Here is a 23,820-nt window from a genome sequence, read left to right on the forward strand (position 1 = left end):
GGAGTGTGGTCCCTGTGTGTGGCACTGGGTCTCTGAGAGGCTTCCCTGATGCTGCCAAACCCTGTTTTGCCTGTTTTCTCCTCAGCACGCATGTATGCGTGACCCTGGCCAGACTCAGGGGAAGAAGTAAAGGTCAGTTTACTGACAAGGAGTTATTTAGGGGGTTAATACACCTTACTGTTCTTAGGTGGCACGTGCCTTGGAAAACTCTGGTTCTACTGCTGAACCAGTGTTACTGCAGCTGTGTGGACTTTCATCCATTCTTGTCTCTTTGTGACTGTGTGTGTGGCCAGGGGCCTGCGGAGGTGTTGTGGGGGCTAGCCCTAGGCATGATACTGTCTGTGCTGAGTGAGTATGGGAGGACCTGCTATTTCTAGTGCCAGCAGGATGGATCCAAAATCAGTTGAGTGTCCTGGACTGCACTGTTTTCTGGTTGTGTGCCTCTCCTCATGAGCAGCAGCAAGAGCATTTCACCTGAAAGTGTTCAAATCCCTTGGTCAGAAGTCTAAATCAGGCAGTGCATTTGTGGTACTATAGCTTCTGTTGGCAGCTATGGAATAGCACAAGCTCTGTCTGAAAAAAGGGAGGGGAAAGAAAAAAATGGGAGAGAAAAATCCCTTCTGGCTCTTTATTGGCAGAAGTGGCTTTGTCAAGATTTTGTGAAAGGGAGGATGCATTTTAAAAGTGCATGAGAGAGGCTTGAGAGTGCTAGTGAAATACCTACGTGTAGACCGGCTCTGTTGTCATAGTGGTGACCTCTGCAGTGTCTGGCTGTTTGCAGTGCTGGTGGATGATAAATTGCTTGTGCCCCCTTAGGAGCCCTTTACTGCAATCAGTGTAGAGTTTAGAGAAGACTCTTCGACAATCCCTTTGTAAGTGTTTGGTGGGTGTGTGTATTTTGTTGTTGTTGTTTCTTTGATGATGGCGGAGCTTCTTTGTGAAAGTAAGGGTATTTGTAGGAGCTCCTTAGGTGTTTAAAAAAAAAAAAATCAAAGAAGCCAAGAAGCAGGTAATCCTCTCCCTGGAGACTAGCCCAAAGTAATAATTTTCTAGTTGCTCAATTTGCTAGTTTGCTGGTTCATTATACCAAATCACAGAATGAATAAGGTTGGAAGGGACCTCTGGAGATCATGTAGGCCAAACTCTCTGCTCCAGCAGGGTCACCTAGAGCATGTTAGCCAGGGTTGCATCCAGGCAGGCTTTGAATCTCTCCAGAGAAGGAGACTGCACAACCTCCCTGGGCAACCTGTTCCAGTGCTCTGTCACTCTCACAGGAAAGAAATTCCTCCTCATATTCAGGCGCAACTTCCTGTGGTTCAGTTTATACCTGCTGCATGGCACTACTGAGCAGAGTTTGTCCCCTTCCCTTTGACACCCTCCCTTCAGATACTTATACGCATTGATAAAATCCCCCCTCAGTCTTCTGCTCCCCAGGCTAAGCAGGCCCAGCTCTCACAGCCATTCCTCATGAGGCAGATGCTGCAGTCCTGTGATCATCTTTGTAGCCTTCCGCTGGACTCTCTTGTATTGGGAGCCCAGAACTGGATGCAGTACTCAAGATGAGTACGGACACAGAAATAGCTCATTTCTGTCTTTCTCTGCTTCTCTCAGGCATTGCAGACCAGCAGCAAATGTGTGTGACCAGGACAAACCAGTGGAACAAGATAGTGTGGAGATAACCTTGTGCTTATCAGTTCATTTTTAGAGGATGATGATTGAGTATATTCAGTCATAAGTGTTTGCACTCTTCCTTGTATGTTGTAGAGTGAAGAAATGCTCTGCTGCCAGTAGTTTTTCCCTAGGGGAAGGGGGAGCGTTCTTCAGCAAGTGGCACTTTCCCAGGGGTGGCCTGCTGCTGCTTGTTTTGTTTCTGTGCCGTTCTGAGCACTCTGTACTCTGCTGTTTCAATTCTTTCCCTCTTACCTGTTGGGTTATCCTTCAAAGCCCGCAGTGCACGGGCTCAGTTGACTGACTGTACAAGCCTGCAACACGTGTTTTGTCTTCTCTGACTTTTGTTGTGAGGTACATGTCTTGGACTTTGATCTCTGATGAGGATGACATCCAAACTAGAAACTTACCCCTGGAAGTGAGAAACAGGGATCTCAGTCTCAGCTTAATACCAATGTAGGGAGGCTTTGCTGAGCTTTCTTAACGTTCTTAAGGTCAAAACCGCTCAACGTTGGGGCTCTCTGGCTGCTGTTTAACTGTGGAAACAGTAGTAGCTGAGGCCCCAGATTGAAAGTGGCTCTCCCTGAAAAAGGACCTTGTAAACTTGGAAAGAGAGGAGTGTGCTGGCTGGTTGGTTGTGTGCACAAAATATCCTTCTAGCACTGTTATGCAGGCGGAAGGCTTTTTGCATTGTCTGCTAGTCAAACAGCTTGCTAGCACTTGCCTTGCAAAGGGTTAGCTCATCAAGGGTTCACCAAAGCCTGCAGAGTCATGCTGCAGCCTGAGGAAAAGGGGATTTCTTTTTGCATTTTGTGAGCCCAGCTGCAAGTAAGAACCAAGAAGGAGATGCTATTGCAGATCGGAGCATTTTATCCCAACAGGCCCATGCGTTGTGTGCCTGCCTTAAGCACACTTGGATGCCCTCAGCCATATTGCAGCCGGTCAAATGCCCACCATGGTGTTCCGCTTGCCTGACTACAGTGTTGTCATCTGTTCCCCCTTGTGTTGTCAGCTCAGCTCTCTTATAAAACTCACCATCCTCAAGTTCTTCCAGGCTCGTGTCTTTGGTGCCTTGGTGTGGGGAATGCCTGCTGTGGTTGGCTGAAGCCTCAGTGTTGGGAGGGCTGCAGCATCATGTGGCACAAGAGGCCTTTGCTGTTCCTGTGTTCATTCCTGAGCTGCTTTCTTGTGTTTGCTAGACCTCGTGTTTTCTGTCCACTTCCTCTCTTTCCCCTGTTACTGCGTGAGGAAGTACAATTGAAAGCAACCATACCCTTCCAGGTTAGGAGAGTGAGGCAAAGAACCAGGCTGCTGTTGCTACCTGAGCAGCAAGCTGAGGAAGCCCATGGTCTTTTGCTCTGAAACACTCTGACAGTTTGCAGTCTTTAACCTGACAGGCTTTTTAGTGGGCCTTGTTTCAGCTGACTGCTGCACCCAGGTTCGTGTGCTCAGTACCCTCCCTTGTAAATCCTTTCTACTATAACTCTTTTTTTTTTCCTCCTCAGGCCATAGTGAGAGGGTTCAGTGCTGCACTGGAGGAAGGCAGGCCAGAGGAGATCATGAGCAGTGCTTTGAACCTCACTGCCACCCCTGAGGACGTCCACACGCCAAGGAGCCTTTGCTAATTGAAGGATGAGGTGACACTTGCTGCAGTGCAGTGGTATTCTCATACGCGTTGTTGCTGTAGGTGCGTTTTCTTTTCAAATTCTTTGTTGACTTTTTCACTGCATTAGCAGGAGGGAAGAAGGAACCTAAGTGTAGTGTGTAATTGCAAATTCTCAAACGCTTGTTTCTAATTATCTGTCAGATGGGAACATTTGCTGCTTCTCTCCCTTGCTCTCTCTTTTTTTTCCCCCCTCCCCCCTGAGCTTTTAGGAACCTCTCTAAGGTCAAACTCCAGACCAGCACATGACATGAAGAGTAATGACATGTGTGAGTAATGGATTTTGCTATGAGAAATTCTAGTGCTAGTTTCATGGCAATGGCTTCTTTCAAAGAGTGTCACAGCCTGAGAGAACTTTTATTTTTCCTGTCTTGTTGTAACTTACAAGTTGATAAGTATGACCATACTGGAAGTATCCTCTAATCAGGGAGGACCCACCTCCTTCCTCAGAACATGTGAAATAACAGTGAGAAGTTGGTATATGCACCTTGTGCTGCATTCTCTGCATTGCCTTGTTGTGGGGTTTTGGAATGGGCACTGTTTAGGAACAGCTATTCAGGGACTTGGGTTTTCAGTCAGGAACTTATCCAAATGATGGCTGGGGTTGAAAGAGGCAAGAAGATTGCCTGATGCCTTCCATCGCAGAGGCACAAGCGGCTTTTAGTCTGCTCTGATTTGCTCCTCAGGTGCTAAGTTGTCTCGTTCCTCCTGCACAAAAGAAGGATGTGTGCTTGGGCAGTGGGGTGAGCCTGCAGGCTAAGAGGACACTGCTTCGCTTCCCGTGCCTGTCCTTGTGCCTCAGGTTTGGGTTCCTATTGGCCTGTTTTTCCTTGACACCTCATGCCCTCCGAAAGAATCTCCTGGCTCCTGTAGTTTAGTCACCTGTTCCAGGCAAATGTATGCCAGCACTGATTTTATAAATGCACTTAAGTTCCCTTGTGAAATATTTCCTTGACGGAATTCTAGAATTTCCTTTTCAAGGATCTGAGGCCTTCTCAAGTCCAAAGGGCATTTCCTGATGGCCACTTGATGGGTATTTGTCCTTGTGGCAGCCTTGCTTGTGAGGGTAACTGGTTCTGTGTCCCTAGAGCCACTTTGATAGTAACAGTCCTGTTTCCTCTGTCTTAGTTTGGCTATGTCCAATTAAATTCCCCTAGTGCCCTTTGGAATGATTGGCACTTCCTTTCTGGAGCATCTTCATAGCCTGCCTTTGTTGCTTTTTGTTGGAATCTCACTTCCCTTTTTTTTTTTAAATCGGACTACAGAATTACCCACAGAACTTCCTATGGTGCCCCTCAAGTGCCAGTAGGAGCCAATAGGAATCCTTCCATACCTGCTGGGAAAATACTCCTTTCTTCATGGTTTTAATTGTGGCTCATTAATGTGTAATTAGCTGAGGCACTCAGTTGTGTATGCAGATAAGAATTTGCGGCAACTTCCACGTTTCCTGAACTCGGGTTTAGAGCAGAAATTCTTGTGGTTACTCCTGCATGCCAGAATGATATTGCTGTTCTCCCCTCCTGGGTGCTCCGTGCAGATCCTGCTGCCCTGTTGTTCGAGGCCACATCTGGAGTAGTGTGTGCAGTTGTGGGCTGCCCGGTCCAAGAGAGACAGAGAGCTACTGGAGCAAGTGCAGCCAAAGCTTTCTAAGATGCTGAAGGGTCTGGAGCACGTCTCATATAGGGTAAGGCTGAGCAGGCTGGCACTCTTCAGCGTGGAGAAGAGGAGGCTGGTGGGGGATCTTCTCAATGTGTGTAGGATCTGAGGAGAGGTTGTAGAGAGGGTGGGGCCAGGCTCTTTTCGATGGTGCCCAGTGATAGGCCAAGAGGCAACGGGCACAAATTAAAATACAGGAAGTTCCACCTGAACGAAAGGGAAACCCTCTTTGCTGTGAGGGTGACTGAGGAGTGGAACAGGTTTCCCCGAGAGGTTGTGGAGTCTCCTTCCTTGGGGATACTCAGAGCCATCTGGACGGGTTCCTGGGCAACATGTGCTAAGTGCCCCTGCTTGAGCAGGGGTTGGACTAGCTGATCTCAGAGGTCCCTTTGAAGCTCTGCCATTGTGTTATTGTGTGAACTCTAAGATAGAAAAGCAAAGAGAGATTCATATACTTGAGTAATATCTGTCAATGTCTTGCTTTTTCTCCATTTTTCCCAAATGTCCTTTTTCCTTCTTTTTTCACCCTCCCTCGCGATGCTTCCTGCCCTCCCCCACACTGCTTTTTTGCCTTGCTCGTTCCCCCCCTCCTTTTTTTTTTATCTCATGGTACATGTGTTTTCTTTTTTCTCACATCTTGTGGGGTTTTTTTTTTTGCTTTTCTAACATTTTTTCTTCTTTATTTGATATTTTATTGATGTTTTCTCTATGTTCCCCCCCTCTTATTTCTTTGCTTTTATCCCCATTTGTCCCATTTCCCCCCCGCCTTTTTGGGGGGAGGGAATTCCTCTTTTCTATGGATTTCCCCTCTTTTATTTATTTCTATTTTCCGCTTTACTCTTCTTCTCTTCCCCCCTCTGGTGTTTCTCCCTGTTCATTTTCTACCTTTGTTCTCTGTTCTTCGAGTCTTCTGTTCTGTTCTTTTCTCTCTCTCTCTCTCTCTCTTTTTTTTTTTTTTTTTCCTCAGTTTTCTTCTCAGGGTTTTTTTTCGGAGCTTTTTGGGAGAGTGCTGGGGTTATTTTTTTTCATATTTAGTGTTTTGGGGGGGTGTCTTTTTAAATTTTCATTTCTTTTCATTTCCCTGTTTTTCTCGGTCTCTTTGTTTCTTTCCTTTTTTACTGTTTGTCCCCATTACTCCCATTTGTCCTATGTTTGCCTGTTTCTTTTGATTCTCTGGTTTTCTCATTTTTCCCGTTTTACCATTTTCCCCTTTTGTCCCATTTCCTTTCCGGCTCTGCATGTTTTTTTCCCATTCTTCTGTCATTATTTAGGTTTCCCCTCTGGATTGTTTGGCCCTCCTGGATGTTTTGGCCCCGAGTCTGTTGCCCTTAGATTTTTGCCCTCCTATTTGCCCCCTTTCCCCTTTTGGTAGTGGGTCAGCAAGGCAAGAATGCCTTCGGGCTGGGGCTCCAAGACCTCCATGTTTGAGGTGCCCTTACTTGAACTGAAGCCTATAGTAACAATTCTATCCTAAATCCATTTTTGTCTCATCCTCTTGGGAAAGAGGATGTGGAAAGCTAACAACCTGGCTACTGGACTATTCCATCAGCGAGTGAGCTGACATCTCTCATCCGGAGGAAATGGAGGGCTGTTCCCAGGGCCAGCACTGACCCCTGACCTGGGGGCTTAGCCCTCGACTACGGGAGCCTTCTGTCAGAAGAGGGACCTGCCTTGATGCCTGAAACTGTTGACAACCCATAATTTCAGTAGTTACTTCAGGATAAATTTTCCGACATTCTCTAAGTCATGGCATTTGCGGATAAACACATCTAGCTGAGTTCTGGATTTCCATCTTCCAGGAAACCCCATCAGCTGGAGAGTAAACTGTTTCCAGGTTTAACCTCCTTCCTTTAATGGCAGCTCTCAGAAGTTGAGGAGGTGAAGGCTGTACTCCTGCTGAAGCCTGCCGATGGAAATTGGTGGAGTTGTCTTCTCAGAGTTACTGAGACACAAGATGGAATGTGGCTGCCAACTGGACAAGCTTTGGCCCGTATGAAGAAAGAGCTGTCCTTTGAGAGGAGGCATTGAAATGCTACATCACTTTCTATGATGAACACTGTAACAAGGATATATTGCAATGGCACCCTGTGAGAAGGTATGCTTTTAGTGAACGTATCTTGTATGCCTTTTACCTGCCAGACCTGGCATGCACCTGACTCGGGCTATAAATAAATCACTGGATTTATTTTCCTAGGCAAAGCCATACATCTGTCTACTAAGTCGGTGTGTGCAGGAGGTGGGGGAAGGCTGCCTCCAGGTGAGTGTCTTGACTCAGCCACCAGAAATGTTTTCGGTTCTGCAGAAGCAGCTCTTCAGAGATTCAGGTAGGGTGTCCTTGTGATACTAGTATCCAGTTTGTTGGGGAAAGTACAGCAGTCGGGTGCTTGAAGGGCACAGAAGTGCAAAGGAACCTGGAAAGGGCAAATGAAATGAAACTGAATAATATATGTCCACACCCATCTGAATGCACAAGCCAAAAATCTGGTGCATGTGCTGGACTATCTGTAAGGCTGTTGTAAATGGAGCTCCCAGGGAGTCTCCAGCAGCCTCCCAGCATACCTGGCCATGTGGAGCCTAAGTGATAGCTGGTGTTGTCCTCTGGGCTTGCCGGGTGCTAGTGAAAAGGAAGTTTGGTAGAGAATACAGACCCAGGTGGAATAGGCTGCCATGTAACCGACAACTATGTATCCATGCAGACAGACATCTGTGAACACCTGCAAACAGCCTGTAACCTGAAAACTGTGTCGACCAGATAGTACACAGAGACGAAGTGTCAGAGCACACCTACTGTATGGGAAAATTCAGCAGATTTGGAGGAGATAGGTGATTAAAGCGAGCCAGACTGTTCCGTGGGAAAAGGAGCACAGACAGGGCACGTTGACCCAGAGGCATGATCGCATGGCTGGGCCGTACCCCAAACTGGGTTCTTTTACTGGATGTGTAAGCAACCAATAGACGCACAGGATCGAGATACTTGTTTATTTCATTTCTGCACAGGCATGGGTGCTAGGTGGTAGATCCACAAAGCTAGCACACCTTTTCCCTTTCTCATTCTTTATCTATAAACACTTTTCAGGAAGTACTTTATACAGATTTTTCTGTTGGTTACAGTTTTATCACATCACATTCTTGCTCTGTGCTTGTGCTTTAACATCCATGCTAATTAGCATAAGAAGCAGAGAAGAAGGTGGTAACATCATTATCATGTCATTACCATCTCATTATTCATTTAGGGGAGTGCACTTTAATAGGTTAATAAGCCCTAATGAACTTGTAGGTTCCTCTGGGTTATGCTGCTGTTTTTGTCCTCTCTGTTCCTCACGTTCTTCAAAGTGTTGTGGTTTCCTTATGGTAATTCGGCTGGAGCCGGTTGTCCTTTGCAATACTGTTTCCCAAGATCCTCTCTCCCTTGTCCTTGAGTCTTGTTAGCTCTTGGAGGGTTTCCACAGCATCATTCCAACAGAATGCCAGTGTTCCCATGGGGGTCAAATTTTGCTTTCCTGACAGGCGGTGAAGGGGTATTACAAGGGGAAGGACATTATACTGTAATTCCATTCGGAATCAAATCAGCAACCCCAGGCCCCATTCCTGTTGAGCCTCCCAGGAAAGGGTTCCTGTTTTGTACCCATTCCTGCTCCTCTGGTCCCTCTTCCTCTTGGGCCTCATCCTCTCACATTTATTCCCCTTCCTTGCATCCTTGCATCCTCTTAATGCTGTGATCAACATACTCGCTTCCTCCTGCTGTAGTTTTCCCTTCTCTTTCTGACCTTCCACTGTATAGGAAAGTTGCTAACGATTGTACCTTCTGTAGATTCTTTCCCTGCCACCATAGAACATGCTTTCTGAAATACTCCTGGATTCCTGGGGCTGCTGGCAGGACAAATGCACTCACTGCCAGCCTTCCATTAACATTTCCCACAGACATTCCTCCAGAGCTTAATTGGTTTTGCCTCAAGCTACTCCAAAAATTGCTCGGGTGTTCCTCACGCTTTTGCTAATGAAAGTACCTCTCCTGAGTTAACGACCATTAGTTCTTACTGCTAAGACTGGATTTTGACACTCAGTTTCACATGCTACCCAATCATTTGTAGTATTAGAATCTCGATGTTGATCTGCTCCTGGTCAAGGTTGATGGTTTCCACCTCAGTCTGCCAATTCCTTATCCCTCTCCCAATGTTCATTTCCTATCCTCTGGCTGAAAGATCTCTTGTAACAAGACTTGAACATCCCCCCCCCCCCCCAAAAAAAAAAAAAAAGTGAGCTGTCCCTCTACTCTTGTAGAAAGCAGTCAAGCTGCCTTCTCCAGGTCTTCCTGCACCTGGGGCATTTGCTGTGCCCTTTGAACTAGATCTCCCAGAGCCCATGGCCAATAAACATAGACACAAAGGACCAGTGTGTGGGGCTGCTGGACTGGTGTCGCTGGTGTCACTACACCTGGCTTAGGAATCACAGCTCCAGTCATAGGCGCTTGCAAAGTGGCATACTATTTTCCCATGGGAAGTGACAAATATAGGTTAGAAGCTTGAGCAGAAGCAGGTTCAGAGGGAGGAGAAGCAGGGGCAGAGCTATTCCTCATGTCTCGCAGCATTTGCCCAGTTATCCCAAATATACCAGTAGACCAATTCCCAGCCTCCAAATGAACCACCCAGAGGCCATACTCAGAGGTTGTCCCCTTCTCAAGTCTGTAGTGGCCATTCTTCCTGATGGAGGGTGATTACTCTACCCTTACTGACATTTGAAGTATGTTTATTTTATACCAGTCTTCCAGAATTTCCACTAGTGGTGAACCCATTTTACATTTCCTAACAAAGCTCCCCTGACTCATGCTGCCCTGGTTTTAGTACCTCCCTGGTGAGCATCACCAGCAAAACCTCACACCTGATGCTCATCGACACGGCCCACAAATGAAAACAAGAAAACAGAAAATATTATCAATGTCCTGAGACAGAACTGAGCTCAGAAAGACAACACGCACAATGTTCCTGTGCCTGGAGTATCAGCTACCGAGAAAACGTGATCTCCAGGTCAGCTTAAAAGCCATGTGCCTGCTCATGGCCTATCAGGCACTGAGGCAGAAGTAATCTCCCATCTGCATAGAAAACCTGTGCTTGCTACTGGCCTATCAGGCACTGAGGCACAAGGGACCTACCACCCACAAATATGAGTCATGTGACCAGGGCCAGCCTACCCGGCACTGAGGCTCAAGTGACCTCACAGCCACAAACAGCAGTCACATGACCACCACTGGCCTCTCAGGGCCTCAGGCAGAGGTGACTTCAGAACCACAAACAGCAGCCAGAGAACCACAAACAGCAGCTGTGTGCCTGGCACTGGCCTGTCACGCACTAAGGCACAAGGGACCTCACTGTACTGGCTACCAGTCATTGGGGCATGAGTGACCTCACAACCACAAACAGCACCCGCATGACCAGCAATGGCCCATCAGGCACTGAGGAAGAAGAGACCTCACAAACACAAACGTATCCATGGGCCTCTGGTGGAAGCGATGTCACAGCCACAAGCACCAGCCCCATGACCAGCACGGCCTTATCACGGCCTCAGGCAGAAATGATCTCACAGCAACAAGCAGCAGCCGTGGGCCTAGTACTGGCCTATTAGGCATCGAGGCACAAGTGACCTTGTCACCGCAAACACCATCCAAGGGCCTCGGTATGGCCAATCAGGGCCTCAGGCAGAAGCGATCCAACAGCACAAGCAGCAACCACATGACCACCACTGGCCAATCAGGCCAGAGGCACCAGTGATCTCCCAAGAACCATGAGGAGCAATGGGCCCAGCACCAGCAAATCAGATGCTGAGGCAGAACTGACCTCACAAGCACAGTGACCAGGATGTGCCTATGAGGGCTCAGGAGAAGTGACCTCACAAGCAGAAACAAGAGCTCTGTGCGTGGCACTGTCTTATTGGGCACTGGTGCACAAGTGACCCCATAAACACAAACTGCAGACATAGGTCTACGACTGGCCCATCAGGTCGTCAGGCAGAACTGACATCATAACCACAAACAGTAGCCATGTGACCAGCACTGGCCTGTTAGGTACTGAGGAACAAGTGACTTCACAACTATACAGAGCTAGCACATGACCAGCAGTGGCCTATGAGGCAGTGGTGCACAAGGGACCTCACCATCACAAACAGCAGCCACATGCCTAACACTAGCCTAGTAGGTACTGAGGCATAAGGTACGTCACATCTGAAAATGCAGCTCTGAACCTGCCATTGGTGTATCAGGCACTAAGAACAACCACCGATAACATCCAGGGGCCTAACACTGCCTATCAGGCACTTAGGCACAATGACCTCACACCACAAACTCCAGCCATGGGCCTAGCACTGGCCTATGAGGTCCTCAGGCAGAAGTGACCTTAGAAGCACAAACAACAGCTGTGCACCTGGCTCTGACCTATCATGCACTAAGGCATGAGTGACCTTACAACCACTAACAGCAGCCACATGACAATCACTGTCCTACCAGGCATGGAAGCACAAGTGACCTCACAAGCACAAACAGCACCGTGTGACCACCAGTGGCCTATCAGACACTGAGGAACAAGTGACCTCAAAGTACAAACAGCAACCACGTGACTGGCATTGGCCTGTCATTCACTAGTATATAAGTGAATTTAAACCCACTAGAAGTAGCCATGGGCCTAGCACTGCCCTATGAGACACTGAGACAGAAGTGACCACACAAAAACCAACAGCAGCCACGTGTCCAGCACCGGTCTATCTGGTAGTAAGGCACAAATGACCTCACAACCATAAACAACAGCAATGGTCACAACATTGGCATTCAGGGCCTCAGGCAGAAGTGACCTCACAACCAGAAACATCAAATACGTGACCAGCACTGTCCCATCAGGCACTGTGGCACAAGTGACTTTACAGCCACGAACGGCAGCCATGGGCCTGGCACTGGCTTCTGAGGGGCTTGGGCAGAAGTGACCTCACCAGCACTAACATCAGGCAGGGGCTTAGCACTGCCCTGTCAGGCACTGAGGCACCGGGGACCTCACGACCACAAACAGCAGTGACGTGTCTGCCTTGTCCTTGCCATTTACGGGTGCACAAGCAGCCTAACAACGTGTATTCACATGTATTCAAAGGAGTTTGCTTGCCGCTTGCCTATCCCGTTCTCAAGAAGCAGTGACCTCACAGTCTTCACCAAAGCCATATGTCATCTGCTGCCCTATCAGATAGTAAGGCAAGTCTGACCACACAAGCAAGAACAGAAGCCACATGCCCCTCACTGGCCTCTCACATGCTGAAACAGAAGTGACCTCAGAGCCTGCATTGAAGCCATGTGCTTGCTGCTGGCCTATGAGGCACAGAGGCACAAGGGACCTCACAAGCACAAAAGCAGAAAGGTGCTTGATGCTCTTCCTTGAAGCAAAAGTCACCTGTCCAGGACAAAAGGGAGCAATATGGCTGCTGGTGGCCTAGCAGATCCTGATGCCCAGTGACTTAAAAAACACAACCATCAGCAATATGGATCGAGCTGAACTGCCAGCTACTGAGGCTGAGGTGACCTCACTCACAGTCAGCCATGAAGCCGTAGGTCTGCTCCTGGCCTGTTGGGGACTCGGGCACAATTGACCTAACTAAGCACAAACAGCAGCAATGTGCGTGCTGGTTGCCAATCACATACTGATGCACAACTGACCGCAAAAGCACAAGCAGCAGCAATGGGCCTGCTCCCTGTTTATGAGGTACTGAGACACACAGGACCTCACCGTCATCACCAAAGCTAGGGGCATGCTGTTGGCCTGCCAGGTTCAGAGGCACAATTCGCCTCACAAGTGCAAACGGCATCGACGTACCTGCTACTGCCCTATCTGTTGCCAAGTCACAAGAGACTGGGAAGTGCAAAACCTCCCAGAGCAGAAGCTCACCTGGGCCACTCCCATGTCCCTTGATTATGCTGTTATCTCTCCAAACATAACAGTCTTCTACAAACAGCTTTCATCTCCTGCCAAGACTCTCTCTAGGTCCTCGGACATCTCCACTCTGTCACTCTAGGCACAAATCAGAAAAGGGGGAAATTGGTCTTGCCTTTCCTGCAATCTGAGCTGTGAGCCTTTGCCCTGGAGCACCTACATGAGGACAACAGGATGCCATTTCCCTTTCTTAGTACTGACAGTCAGCCAGGGAGCACAGAGACCTGGGCCTTGGCCTTGATGATGACTTGCCATTTGCTACTGATCATCCTCTGAGAATTCAGGGGGTGATGCCAGAGGAGAAAACGTGGTACTGAGCCATCACCAGAGCAGTACATGCCATGACACAGCTCTTGAATTTAGGCCTTCCCAAATGGAGCCAGTGGTAAAATGCTTCAAGAAGAGAGGGGGCATGCATGCCAAACAGCTGGGAGGCTAGTGGTAGGATGGATGTGCTCACCACCACTGCCTTGACTCCAGCTACTCCGAGCAATGCAGCTACAGCTACGTGGGGCTCCTCACACCCCCAGAAAGTGCAGGCAAAATCTGGCACCTTGCCACCTTGCCAGGGTCAGCAGTGTCAACACGTAAACACACCACACCTAGCACAATTTGTCTACATGTGGGGTGCTTTTTTATTTCCCCATTGCATCAGAGACAGGTCACACTACAGCAGGATGGTGTGGGTAACTTGTAGAGACTGCACATGGAAGGAAAAGTGATCTGGGCTGTGCATCCCTTGCAGGGCATTTTTGCCTTGCTGCTCCCATTCCAAGGGACTCCTCCAAACAGATCTGCTATGGGAAGGACTCAGTCCCTTAACAGTCAGCTCCCAAGAACTCACCTTCCCTTCTCCAAAGACCACCACACCACAAGTATTCACACCTAAGATATTGTGAAATTGCTCCTCATCTTACAAGTGTACTTCTGTGGAGCAGTCTCAAATGCCTTAGGGAAGAAGGCTGACTAGAGAGATGCTTCTGTGTGCCACTTTCCCTCTAAATACCATCTCACAGCAGCAGAGATGGTTTGAGGAAAGGCTGCAGAGGCACCCAGCCACCTGCTGAGAATGGAGCACTTCTCTACCTAGCTTTCCAGTATTTACCACTCCTTGCAGATCTGCATATGGGCATCAGGTTGAACTAAAACAAGCCCTTTGGGAAAAGTCTCTTCCAGCTGACTTGTGTGGCAGCAGGGGAAGCCCAGAGGCTGTAACGACACATGGCTCACAGACCCAGGCCCCGTCCCTGCATGGCATCAGTCTCCACAGAACCCCAGAGGGGCCCTGGCCAAGGCAGCCCTTACCTTAGACTGCTGCTCTAGCTCCGCTCAAACAGAGCAACATCCCAGAAGCAGGTGCCACCTGCCCCAGCTTCCCCACATCTGAGGAAGGCAAGGGGGTGTCCTATACCTGCCTGGGCTGACCTGCTGGGAAGCAGCTCCACAGAGAGAGCCCTGGGGGTCCCAGGGGACACCAAGATGACCATGAGCTGGCAAGGTGCCCTTGTGGCAAAGGCAGCCAATGATATCCTGGGATGCCTTATGAAGAGCAGTGCCAGCAGGTCAGGGGCTACTCTTCTGCTCACAGAAACACAGAAGCACAGAATTGTTGAGGTTGGAAGGGACCTCTTTTCAGTGGTGGGACAAGCAGTAGGACAAGGAGCAACAGGCACAAACTGAAACACAGCATGTTCCACCTGAAATATGAGGAAAGACTTCCTTCCTGGGAGAGTGACAGAGCACTGGAACAGGTTGCCCAGAGAGGTTGTGGAGTCTCCTTCAAGGGGAGACCGTCAAAACCTGCCTGGGGCTGATCTTGTGCAATGTCCTTTAGGTGACCCTGCTGGAGCAGGGGGGGTTAGACTAGATGCCCTCCAGACGTGCCTTCCAACCTCAACCATTCCCTGATTCTGTGATTCTGTAACACTTGCAGTATTTCTCTCCAGTAGCTAGGACTGAGTATTTGCAACCATAAATATTTGCCTTCTTCCTTTTATGCACTCATGCCAGTCGTTTTTCCCAGAGGGAGGGGGAGCATTCTTTGATGGATGGCACTTTCACAGAGCTTTCCTGTTGTCCCTGGTTTTGTTTCTGGACCGTGCTGAGCACAGTGCACTATACTGCTTCTGTTCTTTCCCTCCTAGCTGTTGGCTAACACTTCAAAGCCCCCAGTGCACAAGCTTAGTTGACTTCCAGTACAAAACTGACACACCCGTTTAGTCTGCTCTTAGTTGTGTTGAGAGGTATGTGGTACGTCTCTTGGATTTACATCTCCGAGGAGCAGATCAGAAACAGAAACTTAGCCATGGAAGTGAGAAATAGGAGACTCAATCCCAGCTTAATACTGACATCGGGAGGCTTTGCTGAGCTGCTTCCTGCTTGGTCAAAGCAAAGCACCTTTGTGGCTCTCTTGCCTCTGCTTACATTTGGATGCAGGAGCAGACGGGTGCACAGCTGGGAAGCGACCATCCCTGAAAAGGGACTTGGGAGTTTGGAAAGGGAGGAATGTGATGGCTGTCTGTGCCTACAAACTATCCTTCCCTCTTTATGTGTGATTAAGACTGTGTTCATCATCTGCTAGCCAAACGCTCCCTCGTTGCTTCCTTGCTTGATGTTCTTTTGTCTCATAGAGGCAAGCCGGGACTGAAATCTCTGGAAAGGTGCTGGCCATAAGCGAATGCCACCTGCTCTTTCCAGAGTGTCCTTGGCTCTTGAAGTGGAAGGAGAGAAGTTCCCAAGTGCAGAAGAAAGTGGAATGGCTTCCTCCTCTCCCAGAGGTGCCATAGCTCCTTGTGTGTTCAAAGCAGAGATCTGTGCAACACCCGTGAGCGAGTCCGTTTCTTAGAGCTGCTTCTGAAGGCATCTTTTTGACATGTTAAGATCTGGAGTTTACCCTGTCACTAAATGTGTGTGCAGCTGTGACCTCACCATGCAAGGGTCAGCCACAACTCTGCTTTCAGGCTCCACACGGTCCTTCAGCCTGTGTGACAAGGCCAATAACTGGTGCCGCTCTAGAAGCAGTGCAGCAAGAACAGTCTGCTACACAGGGGTTTGGTGAGCTGGGGCATACAGCTCTATGGGCACTGCCTCTTCACGGGTCCTACCATGGAAGCAGGACAGGAGTCAGCTTTTGCCGATCCACAGTGCTGCCTTAGCTGTGGGGGACCGGAGCATGCTGGGTGTAGCCATGATGCCCCGTCCCTCTGGCGATGTGGCAGCAAAGGCCTGCCCTGAAGCAACACCACCTGATGCACACCGAAGAGGATGAGAGCTCTCAGGAAATATCCCATCCGCTGTGCAATGTGCTAGTTTTCGACGAGCCCTCTGGTAACCTCAGCAGCACTGCCCTGCAGCCAGAGACTTCCCACAGAAAGGGCCATGTGGATTTCTCCCAGAGGAAATCTCCCCTCCCAGAGGAGCTGCTCCTGGCCAGAGCTGGCTCTGTGCAGTGCTGCCAGGCTACTGTGAGCTCCCTCTGAGCCAGGAGCCTGGTGCAGCTCAGGAGCAAAGGCCCAGCCAAAGGAGTGACTTTGTGTTCTGGGATTGCTCGTCCCTCAGCTGCCGTGTGCCCCAAAGAGATGCGTGCATGCAAGCTCCTTGTCTCCACTGGCATTCTAGTCCAAGGCGATGGAGGACAGGAATCAGTTGCTCACATGGAAACACTAAGTGAAATCTGAGGTGATCCAAGCCGTGTGCAAGTGACTGCAAGCTCACACCGGGCAATGATGAGCAACACCACCTCTTCCATGGCATCAGCTGGGGGATTCCCTGGCCATAGGAAATATACTAGCTGCCCCAGTCTGGGAGAAATAACCTTCTCCTTAGTCACTGAGTTCCCTGCAGCCCACAGAGCTCCATTCCTTAGGAAGCTTAGACACATGTACACCCCTGCATTGTGGCGCATGTAGCATAATTCAGGGCAGGTACTCCATTTAGTGGCCTAAACAGATTCCTCCTGAGCCTCACGAGATGCCTGGGTGTCCAGCAAAAGTGCCTACAGCAGGCAGGACCTGGCAAGCAGATGCTGGACAGACACCACAGGGCATCTCCGATGGACCTTGGTGCCTGGGGCCACCAGCTGAATCCCACCACTGCCCTGAGCGAAGAAACATGCTGGCTACATTGAGGGGTGCTGCAGGAAGGGGATGAGCATTGCTGATGGGTTCCCCGCGTGTGCCTGTGTTCTCAAAGCTTGGCATCCTCCTCTCCACCATCCGTGACTCTCCTGCCAAATTCTATGGACTGGGAATCTGCTAAGAGTGCTCCCCAGGTGGATGGGCTGCAGGCTGTCCTCCCACAAGGACTTCCTGGGTGGCAGTTTGTCCCTCTCACAGATCAGTTTCCTTCCCTCCCAGACCCTAAGGTGCTGCTGCAGGCAGTAGGTCAAAAACACCTCTCCAGGTTGAACGGGACGTAACCTGGAGTGGTTCCCTGCAAGTTTCATGAACAGACTAACTGGCAAGGGAAGGAACCATTTTTTCGAGCGCTGAGAACAACGCTTTGATCCATGCCAGGTCATTGCTAGGGGTTGGAATGCAGTCAGTTGGCAGATCTTCCTTGCCACCACCACGGCAGCAGCCTCCGCTGTGTCACTGTGAGGTGGGCACAGCGCAGTGCCCCACTGCCCTCCCTCACAGCCAGTTTGGCCACGCACGGGGGCTATGGCTGGGGTGAACGCAGCTGCAGGGCCCAGCCCATCTGGGAACCCTGGCGGGGTCAGGATTACATTTCACTCCATGCCTCTTTTGGCTGTGTTTGGGATTGTGGAGCAGGGAGTTCAGCAGTTTCACCCGAGGCTGTAGAACATTACTGCTGTGTGCCACCAAGGAAGTTGCTGCAGTCCCTTGCCCTTCCCTCCTCCTCATATTCAGGCAGAACTTCCTGTGTTTCAGTTCTTGCCCATTGCCTCTTGTACTGTCACACAGAGCAACTGAAAAGAGTTTGTCCCCATCCCATTAACACCCTCCTTTCAGGTACTTGTACACATTGATAAAATCCCCCCTCAGTCTTCTCCTCCCCAGGCTAAAGAGGCCCAGCTCCTGCAGCCGTTCCTCAGAGGGCAGATGCTCCAGTCCTCTGATCATCTCTGTAGCCCTACACTGGACTCTCTCCAGTAGCTCCATGTCTCTCTTGTACTGGGGAGCCCAGAACTAGATGCAATACTCGAGGCCCCCCCAGGGCTGAGTACAGGGGCAGGATCACTACTTGCTGGCAACATTCTTCCTAATGCACCCAAGGATACCATTGGCCTTCCTGCCAACCAGGCCACATTGCTGGTTCATGGTCAACTTGTTGTGCACCAGCACTCCCAGGTCCTTCTCTGCAAAGCTGCTTTCCAGTAGGGCAGCCCCCAGCCTGTACTGGTGCATGGAGTTATTTCTCCCTAAGTGCGGGACTCTGCACTTGCCCTATGAGCTTTCCCCTTTCTAGGGAAAGGAGAGGCTCTGTGTCTCTATTCCTCCATGCTGCAGAGAAAGCCACTGGAATTTCTGGAGAGACTTTGGGGTTAAGCCTACACATGCACGCTTTGTCCTCAGCTCAAGAGCAGGCAGCCCAAATGGGAGGACAGAATGCAGAGACCAGGAGGACAGGCTAGTGAAAGGCCTTCCCTTGTGCTTGCCTCCCTTGACATCCCCGTTAGGAAAGAATTACTCTAACAAGCGATGCTCTTGATTCTTGCCCCTGCCAAAATCCCAGCAGTGTTATTTCTCCTTCTCCTGCATTCCCCTGAAGCTGCTATTCTGTCCAATTGGGGGGCAGCCGTGAGAAACAGGCAGGTTTGTTTCAGAGTTTCTGAGAGGCAGCTTCTTCTCTGAGCAGTGGAAACGTTTGCTGCCCTTGTGAGCAACGAGATCCTTTGCTTGGCCGCATCTCACATGTGTCTCTCAGCTTTGCAGGTGCAGATATAAGCGATTCAGCCCTCACAGCCATCAGAAAGGTTGCTGCTCAGGCCCTTGCTGGGCCTGGCGTTGTCCTTCCCAAGCGAGCATGTTTGCTTGCTTCTTAGCCTCCAGCTGACCCAGCAAGCAGCTTCTCACTGCGTGTGTGGGAGTGCTGTGCTGCGAGGGTTGGTGAAGGCTGCTCAGGAAGTGATTTGGGACTAACACTTTCCACTGGCTGGTTCCCAGGGAACTCCAGGTTTGCTCTGGCTTGACCTGAGCTGTGTGTGGTGGTGGGAGGGTGTGGCAGAGGCCGTTTCTGCAGAGCTGTGTCCTGGCTCCCTCCTAGCTAAGGGGATGGATCCCTTAAAGGCCTGGCTGATGGAGGCTGTTGTTTGCAGAGGCACTGACATGAGCGTTGGAGGGACGGCAGGGGATGTGGAGGGCTAGGCTGGAGTTTCAAACGGTGGTGGAAAGGTAGAGGAAAGGAGGCTAGTTTCTTCTGCCTGGACACGAGCATGGTCAAGAGCTGGGAGACTGCCTCCGGTGGCAGCATGGAGGGTTTGTCTTGGAAAGCTGCCAAAAGCTTTCTCATGGGAAAGCCAGGGAAAGCCTGGAAGAGTCTGAGAAGGAAGCTCCTGCCCCTCCCAGCACTGGAGGCCTTCACTTGGTCACTGCGTTTCCTACAACAGTCCTCCAGGACCTGGCATATTCTGCATATTGTACTTAGGGATCGGATGGGCTTCCTAGGAGCTCTGTGTGTCCCTAATGAACATAAGCTGCCAAGGACATGCTGCATGGCAATGTGGTGCCCTTCCTTCAGCGTGGAGTCTTTTCCCTATCTCCAGGCTTGAGCTGGTGACTCCCCCCACCAAACGCGCAGTGAGAGCTGTGAAAGAGCTCTGGGAAGAGGAAAGGAGAACAGACAGTCTCGGTGTTGAGAAAGGTAACAGAGCAGCTGATTGCTGCCAGGGTTTTGCACCTTCTCCTTCTGTCCTCCTTGGCAGGACTGCGGAGCCAAGGCTCCAGTGCAGTGCCTTAGATAGTACGAGGCACTAGATGCAGTTCTGCTCACCCATGATGGGAAGTCTCCAGTGCCTCCTGCGGGGGTAAGACCCCGTGGCAGGCCAACAGTCCCAAGTGAAGCTAGGCCCTTTGAGTTAAACTTTCCCAGGGGACTCGTGCCCTAATGTACACGGCAAAGTGCTCTTCCATGGGAGAAGGGGGAGAAGAAGGGAGTCCAAGCTGAGGAGAATCCTTGTGATTCGTTGCTTCTGTCTGGAGCAGAATGGTAATGGAAGGAGTGCCCTCTGTGAGGACCTGTCTCATGGAATCCAATATTTTCCTCTGATGGGAAAAGCCACCTAGAGGAGATGGTCAAAAGTCCGGTGATGTGTGCCAAGACTTCCTCGGATGTTCAAAGCAGGCAGCTTGACCCTTTGCTTGCAAGTTTTTCATTCACAATGCCAGACCAATGCTTTTGGGCTGACTGCCTCAGCAGAGAAAATGCAGCCCGTGAGATCCGACGAAGGATCGCAGGCTCTGTTTCCCTCGTGTGAAGTTAGGGCCCCAAAGAGTCCCTCTTAGGTCACCAGCATGTCCCTGCGAGCCCCACTGTTCCTGGTGTGGACAGGGTAGAGCAGTAGAAAAGCATTCCCACAGGAAAGGGTGTTTCAGGCTAGAAATGAAGAGCTGGACAGGAGCCAGAGTGAGGGAGAGCCTCAGAGTGCCTTGGAAACATGGCTTCAAAGGAATCCCCTTGAGGCTTCACAGGTCTATCGCTGGCTGGAGCGGTGCTACGCAATCACTGCTGTACAGATGGCCACCTCGGTGGTGCTCTGCAGGGTTTTCCGGTCTGCTGCTTACAGGGGATGTTCCCGCCATGTACATCTCCATTCAAGAAAAGCAGCCTGCTAGAATGGAAAAAGACATGGGGAAGAGAGTCAAGGGGAAGGAGCGTCGTGGCAGGTGAGGTGCTTGGAGCTGTGTGTGAGGGTGAGCCTGTAGCCTTGTTGGTCTTGGAGATGCATGTTTCCCTTGGACATCATGGCCCTAGTGACTCTGAATGCCTTTCATCCCATACCGCAACAACTAGTAATCCCTGGCTGGATGGGCTGCACAGAGCAAGTGGTTGGGAGAGCCTCCTGCTGGCTTCCTGTTTCTGCTGCCACTGCTTCCCGGGTGGAGACCCTTGGGAAAGTCAAATCCTGCCCCCCAGACATGGGGGCCTTTCCTCATTCCCCATAGCTGAAAGTAAGCAGGATTGTTTCTACCTGCCAACAGCAGGGCTAGGGCTCTAAGGACACGCTGTGAGGCTGAGGAGAGGGCTGCATGCTCTTGTGAAGCCTTTGCAAGAGGGAGGTGTTTGCCTGACCTTTGGGCCACAACGCGGGCTCTTTCCAGAGGCCAGGGAGTATGCAGTGAGAGGGGACTCAACAGAGAGGAGCTCTTTCTTGGCCTGGAAAGGATGCTGCCTTGCAAGCAGAAGGGCAGTCCCCCTCTTCCTGCCCCCAAGGCCAAGGAGCAGGGGCTGTTCTCACAGTGCCAGATTCACGTAGTGACCCTGAAGCCCTTTCCTTCATGTGAAACCTTCTCTTGGGGCTGGCACAAGCCGAGCGTGGCTACATCCTGGTGTCAGGCATCTCTCTGTGTGCCCAGAGCATCCTGAATGCCGGATCAGAGTTGTGGGCTCTGAGATAAGGGGACTGTGCGTGTGTGTGTGTGTGTGCAGAGTCTGGGAGAGGCGGGAGGGCTCCAGTGAGAGTGAGAGAGAGCCTCTGCCCCTCCTGTCATCAAAGCCTTTCCCAAGCATGTCCCCGGGGCAGGCAAGCTGCAATGAGCAGCGTAGCTGCAGAGGTAGCAGTGCTTGACTCCCTCGATGCCTTTCTCCTTCTTTGAGGCTGGGTGCCCAACTAGAATCCCAATCCATTTTCCATCCTAAAAGCAGAGTGTTTGGGAGCACTGAGCAGTGGCTAAAGGAATTGGGAGGAGAGGGGGCAACGGTGTGTCTTGGAGCCTGTCACTGTTGCTGTGCCTGCTGTTCTCCTTGCTGCCTGGAGAGAAAGCCTTGGTGTGGGCAGCCTGAGCTTTGCTACTTTTCCTTCCGGCATGTTGTGCAGCCTTGCATGACTTGGCAGGGCATGATCTCCACGTCTGATGAGGTCCTTTGGCTGCCGAAGGAGGTGCCCATCCTGTGAGCACGGGATAGAGGCCCCACTCCCCCTGGGCTCATGCCACCTCCCCGTGGTGTCTGTTTGCAGTGTCTTTCAAGCTGCTGCACGTGCTGTGAGTGCAGGCCCTCAGAGGGCAGGGAAGGGAGGTGCTGCTGCTTGGGGCCCTTCCTGTGGCAGCCGGAATTGTGGGAAGGCATCGTCCCCTGGGCAGTGGCTGTGCAAGAGCCCTTCCTCTGCGCTCCTTTGAGCTCTGAGTGACCTAGTCCAGGGCTTGCTTTCCAAGATGCCGGTTGTGCTCTGGTTTTGCAACACATCTGTTGCTGCTGCCTTCTCTGTGCACACAGCAGAAGATCCCCGCACGGGGCCCTGTTTCTGGTGGGAAGTTAACTGCTGGGCCTGTGTGGGGTGGAAGCTGGAGAGCTTCTGTTCATGCTCGTGTCGATGACGGGGCAGCAGGAAAAAAATGTTCTTCAGTCTTGTTCAGATTCACTTCAGGTCTGAATGGAGGGAAGGGGAAGACTCGCAGCAGACAGGGGTCAGCGGAGAGTGTGTGAGGAATACCCTGCCCTTTAGGGGCGGATGTAGCTGCCCCTGGTGTACCTGTGGTGCTCTCTCTCTCCTTAGCTGGGCAACACTGCCCATTTCCTAGATTGGAGGGGGAATGCTTTTTTTGCCTGTGCTTCCCTCCATTGACTTCCCCGTTAGGAAAGACTTGGTCTCCTAACTCAGGTTCTTGAATCTCAGCCTTGCCGAAAGCCCGGCAGTGTGATTCGCCCTTCTCCTGCATTCCCCTGCAGATGCTATTCTGTCCAATTGGGGGGCAGCCGTGAGAAACAGGCAGGTTTGTTTCAGCGTTTCTGAGAGGCAGCTTCTTCTCTGAGCAGTGGAAACGTTTGCTGCCCTTGTGAGCAATGAGATCCTTTGCTTGGCCGCATCTCACATGTGTCTCTCACCTTTGCAGGTGCCAGATATAAGCGATTCAGCCCTCACAGCCATCAGAAAGGTTGCTGCTCAGGCCCTTGCTGGGCCTGGCGTTGTCCTTCCCAAGCGAGCATGTTTGCTTGCTTCTTAGCCTCCAGCTGACCCAGCAAGCAGCTTCTCACTGCATGTGCGGGAGTGCTGTGCTGCGAGGGTTGGTGAAGGCTGCTCAGGAAGTGATTGGGGACTAACACTTTCCACTGGCTGGTTCCCAGGGAACTCCAGGTTTGCTCTGGCTTGACCTGAGCTGTGTGTGGTGGTGGGAGGGCGTGGCAGAGGCCGTTTCTGCAGAGCTGTGTCCTGGCTCCCTCCTAGCTAAGGGGATGGATCCCTTAAAGGCCTGGCTGATGGAGGCTGTTGTTTGCAGAGGCACTGACATGAGCATTGGAGGGACGGCAGGGGATGTGGAGGGCTAGGCTGGAGTTTCAAACGGTGGTGGAAAGGTAGAGGAAAGGAGGCTAGTTTCTTCTGCCTGGACACGAGCATGGTCAAGAGCTGGGAGACTGCCTCCGGTGGCAGCATGGAGGGTTTGTCTTGGAAAGCTGCCAAAAGCTTTCTCATGGGAAAGCCAGGGAAAGCCTGGAAGAGTCTGAGAAGGAAGCTCCTGCCCCTCCCAGCACTGGAGGCCTTCACTTGGTCACTGCGTTTCCTACAACAGTCCTCCAGGACCTGGCATATTCTACATATTGTACTTAGGGATCGGATGGGCTTCCTAGGAGCTCTGTGTGTCCCTAATGAACATAAGCGGCCAAGGACATGCTGCATGGCAATGTGGTGCCCTTCCTTCAGCGTGGAGTCTTTTCCCTATCTCCAGGCTTGAGCTGGTGACTCCCCCCACCAAACGC

Source organism: Rhea pennata, unplaced genomic scaffold (genome assembly GCF_028389875.1).
Source record: "Rhea pennata isolate bPtePen1 unplaced genomic scaffold, bPtePen1.pri scaffold_26, whole genome shotgun sequence".
Taxonomy (NCBI): Eukaryota; Metazoa; Chordata; class Aves; order Rheiformes; family Rheidae; genus Rhea; species Rhea pennata.